This window comes from Rhinichthys klamathensis, unplaced genomic scaffold (genome assembly GCF_029890125.1).
Source record: "Rhinichthys klamathensis goyatoka isolate OS25496 unplaced genomic scaffold, OSU_Roscu_1.1 h1tg000035l_1, whole genome shotgun sequence".
Taxonomy (NCBI): domain Eukaryota; kingdom Metazoa; phylum Chordata; class Actinopteri; order Cypriniformes; family Leuciscidae; genus Rhinichthys; species Rhinichthys klamathensis.
The window spans coordinates 1,858,337-1,865,351 of record NW_026606583.1 but is presented as its reverse complement, the minus strand read 5'-3'; positions in this window follow the sequence as shown (position 1 = coordinate 1,865,351).

The window sequence follows — 7,015 nt, the reverse complement described above, 5'->3', positions numbered from 1 at the left end:
TGTAGCTTTCTGTATAAAATGGATAGTTCTGATTTCAAAATCTGATTTGATGCGGTGTGTTTGGTCTGGTCTAAAATCGACATCCCCTAGAGACCTAACTTGTTCCCCTAACTAACTTGCTGCGCAGCAATAATAAACAGACAGACTTCAGCAAATGTCCTTTAAATGCTTTATCACGGCCGGGCACAACAAAGACAGACACAACAAAATAAGATCTTCGTGACTAACATGTCACCTTTTATCAATATGATTGGTTCAATTGGTAAAGCAGGCCCCCACCTTTTTCCCCCTCTGTTACTGGCATAAGCAGAATTACCTCGAATCATCAAAAAAAACATTGCAAAGGGTTAAAAGTTCAGTTGATTACTCAATATATCATGACATAATACAGACAGTATATTTTTGATTTTGTCATGATCAGCACTTGAGAATTTTCCATAACACAAATAGAAAAATAACATAACGTTTTGGTACATTTTGTCCAAAGTGTTAGAATTGTTAGACTTAAAAGGGGAAGTAATTCAATTTATGTAATTGTGTCTTCTGAAAGTTTCTATCTCCCAGTAATGCTTGAAGGGGTAACTTAAGTTGTGACTGTTCGAATTCTTTCCACCTTGCGCAGTACTCGTCATTACACCAGCAAACCAAGTGTCTTAACTGTGCTGCTTTATAATAATCATCTAACAATGGCAGACCTCCCACCCTGATCTTTAGGATGTTGTACAGTATTAAACCGCACTCTAGGCCGTCCAAATGAAGCGAGGTATTCGTTTTTTCCATTCATCAAATTGCCTTTTGGGTATATGTACTGGTAAAGCTTGAAAAAGGAGTAATTTTGGCCAAATATTCATCTTTATAATCTCTATTCAATTATATAAATCTAAAGGTTGGAGAAGCCATCTATTCAAGTCCGTTTTTTATGATTTATCTAGGGCATGTGAGAAACAACAACACGTCATCAGCATATAAACATATCTGGTGTTCTATATCCTTGACTACCACTCTTTCTATATCATCTCTGATTAGCTGTGCCAATGGCTCAATAAATAAAGCAAATAGGGTAGGGCTTAATGGGCACCCTTGTCAGCATCCCCTTTCTAAAGTAATATAATCTGAAATGTTACCGTTAATTTTGATTCTTGCTGTAGTTGAATATAAAGATTTTATAATTCTAAGAGTCATTTCCAAATCCAAAACGTTGCAAAACTGAATATAAGAAATCCCAACTCACTGAATCGAACGCCTTTTCTGCGTCTAGACTAATTACGAGGGCACTAGTTTTATTCAGAAATAAATCAATTATGTGTAGGGTTCGCCATGTATTATCATATGTCTGTCTTTGTTTTACAAAACTGGTTTGATCGTTATTAAATCTAAAAGAATGTGTTCTAGTCGTTTAGCTGGATGCATAAAGTCTGTAGTCAATATTTAGAACTGAAATAGGTCTATACGAGCTACATTCCTTCTCTTTTCCTATTCCTACATCTTTTCCTTCCTTTGTCAAATTCATTATTTATACTAATTAATATTAATTACTAATTAATACTAATTGTTTTGTTGCTTGGAAACTATAAATCGCCTACAGATACTCTTAAGACCTATATAAATGTATCTTGGTGGAACAGTTGTTCACATTCCTGCTATAAATGGTAAATTTATGAATTTTCACATGGAATTGAGCAAATGTTCTACTAAAACTTGAGCTCCATAATATAAATACATACATATATTGTATATAATCTAGTATTTGAGAATATTTTAAAGCTGGTATGCCTGGTATTGTATTTCAGTGGTTAGTTGCCATTCCCATACCTAAAATACATATTTTACAGTCACTGTTATGCAAATTGAAAACCACTATATTCTAGTGATCAAACACAGCTCAAAGGCTCTACCAGTGGCTGTCCTTATAGAACCCTGATATGGCAAAATGTGTATAAAATCCACTCGTATACTCAATTTACAATGATATTGTGATGTAAGAAAAAAACTAATATGATTTCAATATTGATTACTTGTGAGTTTAATGTTTTATCCAATATCTTAAGACATGATTGTGACATGGAATTAAATTCAGTAACGCACTTTATATGGCTTTTTGAAGATTTATTTCCATGTTAATATTCAAGCCCTGTTCTGCCCGTCAGCCTGATGTCCATGGACTCTATGGCCGTAAGACATGGTTAGAATGGCAAACCTGTGAGTACTCTGGAATGAGAATTCAAAGGTGTGTGCAGAGATAAATGACTGTAATTACACAACGAGGCATGCTACTTCATTACAGCTAATGTATATGACACTGGAGGATTAGTCACAAATGAACAGCACATATTCTGCCTTATTTCATGCAGTTTGATGTGGATGCAAGAGTAATTAAGAGATAAAATGGATGAGATAGTAGTATTTTTTTTTGTGTGTGTTGGAAAGAGTTGGAGAAAATGTAGACCTGTTTAAAATTTTGTATAGTATTTTTTTTTTTTAGGTTAAAATTGCTTCTGTATTTGATACATTCAGTTTGATAATCAAGTATTAATATCAATATTCTGTGGTGTTCTGGTATATTCTTGAGCATGTATGTATTTATGGGTATTATGCTTGTTTTATATGATGCATTACATATGTCGCCATCAGTGACATCTGTGAACCGGTTTTTTTTTTTTTAGTTGTTGCATCAGAATGTCTATTTATGAAGAGTCAGTGTTTAAAATAAACAGATTAAATCAATTGTATGGAGTAAACCATTTTGTTAGCGGATTTACAGTTAAAGACCCAAGGACCAGATATGATTCAGTTAAGACCTGCAGTCAGAAGTGCAGTCAATTTAAGATTCAAATTAAAGATTTTTTTTACTGAAGATAATTTGCAGTTTCATCAAGCAAAAGTCAGCTTCAAGTCAAGTCACCTTCATTTATATAGTGCTTTTAACAATATAGATTGTTTCAAAGCAGCTTTACAGTGATAATAGGAAATTAAAGTAACAGAGATTGTTTTGGCTTTTCCGCAGCTCTAGAATAAAGTTATTGTCCAGCTAAAGTTAGTTTTGATTGATTCACGTCCGTCGCAACGATCATTAGTTATAAACTTAGGGGCCGCTAACACTACACCGTTCTAACAGAAAACCATCAATGTGATCCGGCCGCTCATTTGCACAAAACAGTGCCTAGTATAGCTCGAGAACGCAAACCATGAAATAGACTTCAAGGTACAAGCCTTGAAAAATGTATAATACTGAATTTTTTATCGCTTCCGCGTGAACCGGAATTATACCGACAACGTTTGATCTGTACAGTGGTAAAGGGAAGGGAAGGAGGCCTTCACAGGGGAGAGACTAGTTGACTCTTCAGGACTGCGTTGTCGTCATGTCCAGGTGCAGGTCCTTCATCAGATCCAGATACGGCCTGGATCCGGCGGACTGCGGAAAACCTCGGGATAAACAGAGAGACTAATATTAGCATAGACGGCATCCTTCGTATGATGTAACAAGTACATCAGGATTTATGGGAAGTGTTCCCGATTCCGGCTGACCTAATCTATGCAGCCTAACATTGATTTATAGAAGTTTATAATGTGTTATGTGTATGCTAGGTCAAAGAGATGTGTTTTTAGTCTAGATTTGAATTGACATAGTGTGTCTGCTTCCCAGACTATGTAAGGAAGACTGACTGTTCCAAAGTTTTGGTGCTAAATAGGAAAAGGATCTACCGCCTGCAGTCGATTTTGATATTCTAGGTATTGTCAACTGATGTCCGTAATTTTGAGATCGCAATAGACGTGACAGACTATAATGCGTTAAGAGCTCGCTCAAGTACTGGGGAGCTAAACCATTTAGTGCTTTGTAAGTAATCAGCAATATTTAAAAATGTATACGATGTTTAATAGGGAGCCAATGCAGTGTTAACAGAACCGGGCTGATATGGTCATACTTCCTGGTTCTGGTAAGAACTCGAGCTGCAGCGTTTTGGACCAGCTGTAGTTTGTTTATTAAGCGTGCAGGGCAACCACCCATAGTAACATTACAATAATCTAGCCTTGATATCATGAACGCATGAACTAACTGTTCAAACTAACATTTGTCATTGAGAGCATATGACGTAATTTAGATATATTTTTTTTAAATAATGTTGTGGTCAATGGTATCAAATGCAGCACTAAGAACGAGTAACACTATAGAGAGATACAACCACGATCAGATGATAAGAGCAAATCATTTGTGACTCTGATGAGAGCTGTCTCAGTACTATGGTATGGTTTAAATCCTGACTGAAAATCCTTGCAGATACCATTTCTTTCTAAAAAGGAACATAGTTGTGAGGATACTGCCTTTTCTAGTATCTTTGACAGAAAAGGTAGATTCGAGATCGGCCTGTGATATTCAAGACTCACTAGGAGTTCGTAGGCCAGCTCTCTTACAGTTAAAAAGATCACAGCAATTATACCCTTCACCAAGGTCTAAGCTACGTCATTGCTTCAGGTTGAATGATTCTGATTGGCTAAGAAATAGATAAACACACATTTTCCACACATAAACAGATAGACTAAAGTATATCTCCATCGATTATGCAGCTGACACTCAGACCCTGAAGCTAGGCACATCGTGACCTTCCAGGTCGCAGATCTGGGTTACTGGGCGCCAACCTGTCGAAGAAAACAAACCAGTCCATCTCCATTAATGCCACTTGTTCCTTAACCCTGTAACCAAGAAGACTAACACACGCACACCGACACACAGCTTCTTCAAGGTTGGATTTGGCCATATGAAAGTATTTGTTAGGCTCAAACTGCATTTTCTCCGTCTACACAGTCTACTTTTTGAGATGAGATTTTATTGTTGAAAAGTGGAGAAATTGAACGGCAACAACTTATTGACCCAGGCACAACACATTTAAGCTGTAAATCTTTAACGGCACATCAACTGGTATTTATCTGTTTCAATAAGAGGATGCTAACTGAAGAAGAAAGAGTTACATGGTTCTGTAACCTGAGGTTGACTCTAGGGAAATCAGTCGGGTTGTCTGCATTACGAGTCATTTAGTTTCAGTTGAGTCACTACACTTATTTGTTGTTAGATGCTATTTATCTGAGAAATGTCAATGAAACAGCCTCACAATAGTGAGCATTTAGAAGTGTGAAGAGTGCATGTCTTCACTATTTAACTGAGAGTAACCAGACCCTTTCCTGCAGTTCCCGCAGTTCCCATCCTCTAACATGTGGTTAACCTTTGAGCTGTACAATCTAACAACGGCATTGTTCCTATGAATTACAACTATACTCTAATTTACAAAATGAACTTAGTCACAATGATATACTTGTCTATTGGGGTGTAACGATACCCTCATGTCAAGACTCGATACATATCACGATACTGAACTCACGATACGATATTATTCTGATACTCCAAGACATGCGAAAAGGTTAATAAAAAATGTAGGCTACTGTTGATTAAAATGCTAAATTTGATATTACATTGTGGGTGTAAATAGGCTTGGACTTGGTGCTGGTAACCCAATGCACAGGACAACAGTGACACCAGAATAAGAATATTCATGATTTTGAAGCTGAAAATACAGAATAATTTTAGAAGAATATGCTTGCACTCTGTCACTGACTAAAATAATGTAGGCCACTTTTTACTGGTAACATAAGACATTTGGCATTATCAGGACCCACAAATATTCCCCCATTGCATTTTAGTTTAGTTTAGAGCTTTATTAATCCCCGTGGGGCAATTAATTTGAGCTTTCATGTTGAATATATTATACATTATATTCAATATAGTTTAGTACTGACACCAAAACTCTGAAAACTTGAATTTTTTCTCACACAGTAATTTGTATTTTTGGGTGAACAATACACAATACATATTGTTGCATTTTTGTATTGCTATATATTGTGATATATTGATATTGTATATTGTTACTCCCACTTGTCTATATTTGGGGGTGTAATGCAAACTAAATTTCAAATAAAACATTTTTATTTTTCAAATAAAAATCGGCTAATTTGCATGTCCCCATTACGTTATATAGTGTAAATAATTTAGTTCATTTAAAAATAATACAATTTGATTAATGTAAAACTTTTACCTATATTAATTTTACTGTCTATATAGTTTTTTCCACTCTAAAATTCAGAATGTATCTTTGCCGTTTCTGTTCAACCTGTCATGATATAATATCCCCCTCTTTTAAAATAATGGTTTTATCATTATGACATCATATTTACAGGAGTAATATCATGTTTTTGACCACATGGTTAAAACAAAGATTAGTTTTTCTTTTATCAGTATTTCATGACGTTTACATGTATATTGTCCTTGTCAAGTTCAAAAGTTTGACTGTTATCACAAAGCATATTGTTTAATTGTATCATTTATTTAATTATAATCTGTGATTAAGGCACTTTTTGAAATACGTATATAAATTGCATTGCATTTTATAGGATTAAAGTTAATAACTCTAAATAACTATTTGCAGATTTAGAATCAGCCCCTGGAAAAACACACATTTGTTCACCAATTTGAATATTTGCGTGGACGTATCCTATTGTGGTCCCTCAATGGTGGGATGGATGGTTTGCCTGGAAGTTTGGATCTGAGGTGGTAAAAAAAAGTAACTTTTATTTTAATAAATCTCCTGAAATTAGAATGGGATCTATTACTAACTCAATGCACGACTATAATTCTAATAGGTTTACAAAGTTTCATCATAAAAACAATAGCAATTTTCACTATGACCTTACCACACGGCCACACACACACGGGCGCGCGCAAACACACATATGTTGATAAGTTTCACTTAATTTAAAGCATGTTAAACACTTTGGAAATGTTCCCTCTCTCTTTCTCTAATGTCTTATTCTTCGTTTTTTTTGGACTGACATTATGCTATCAGTGTTCTCTGTCTCTCTCAGGTCATCAAACTCTCTCGGGTCGTCTCTCAGAACTGAATCAGCTCGTGTAAACATGCTAGGCTGCTACCAAAGCACTCTGCTCACATTAGTGAGGCCATAACATGCG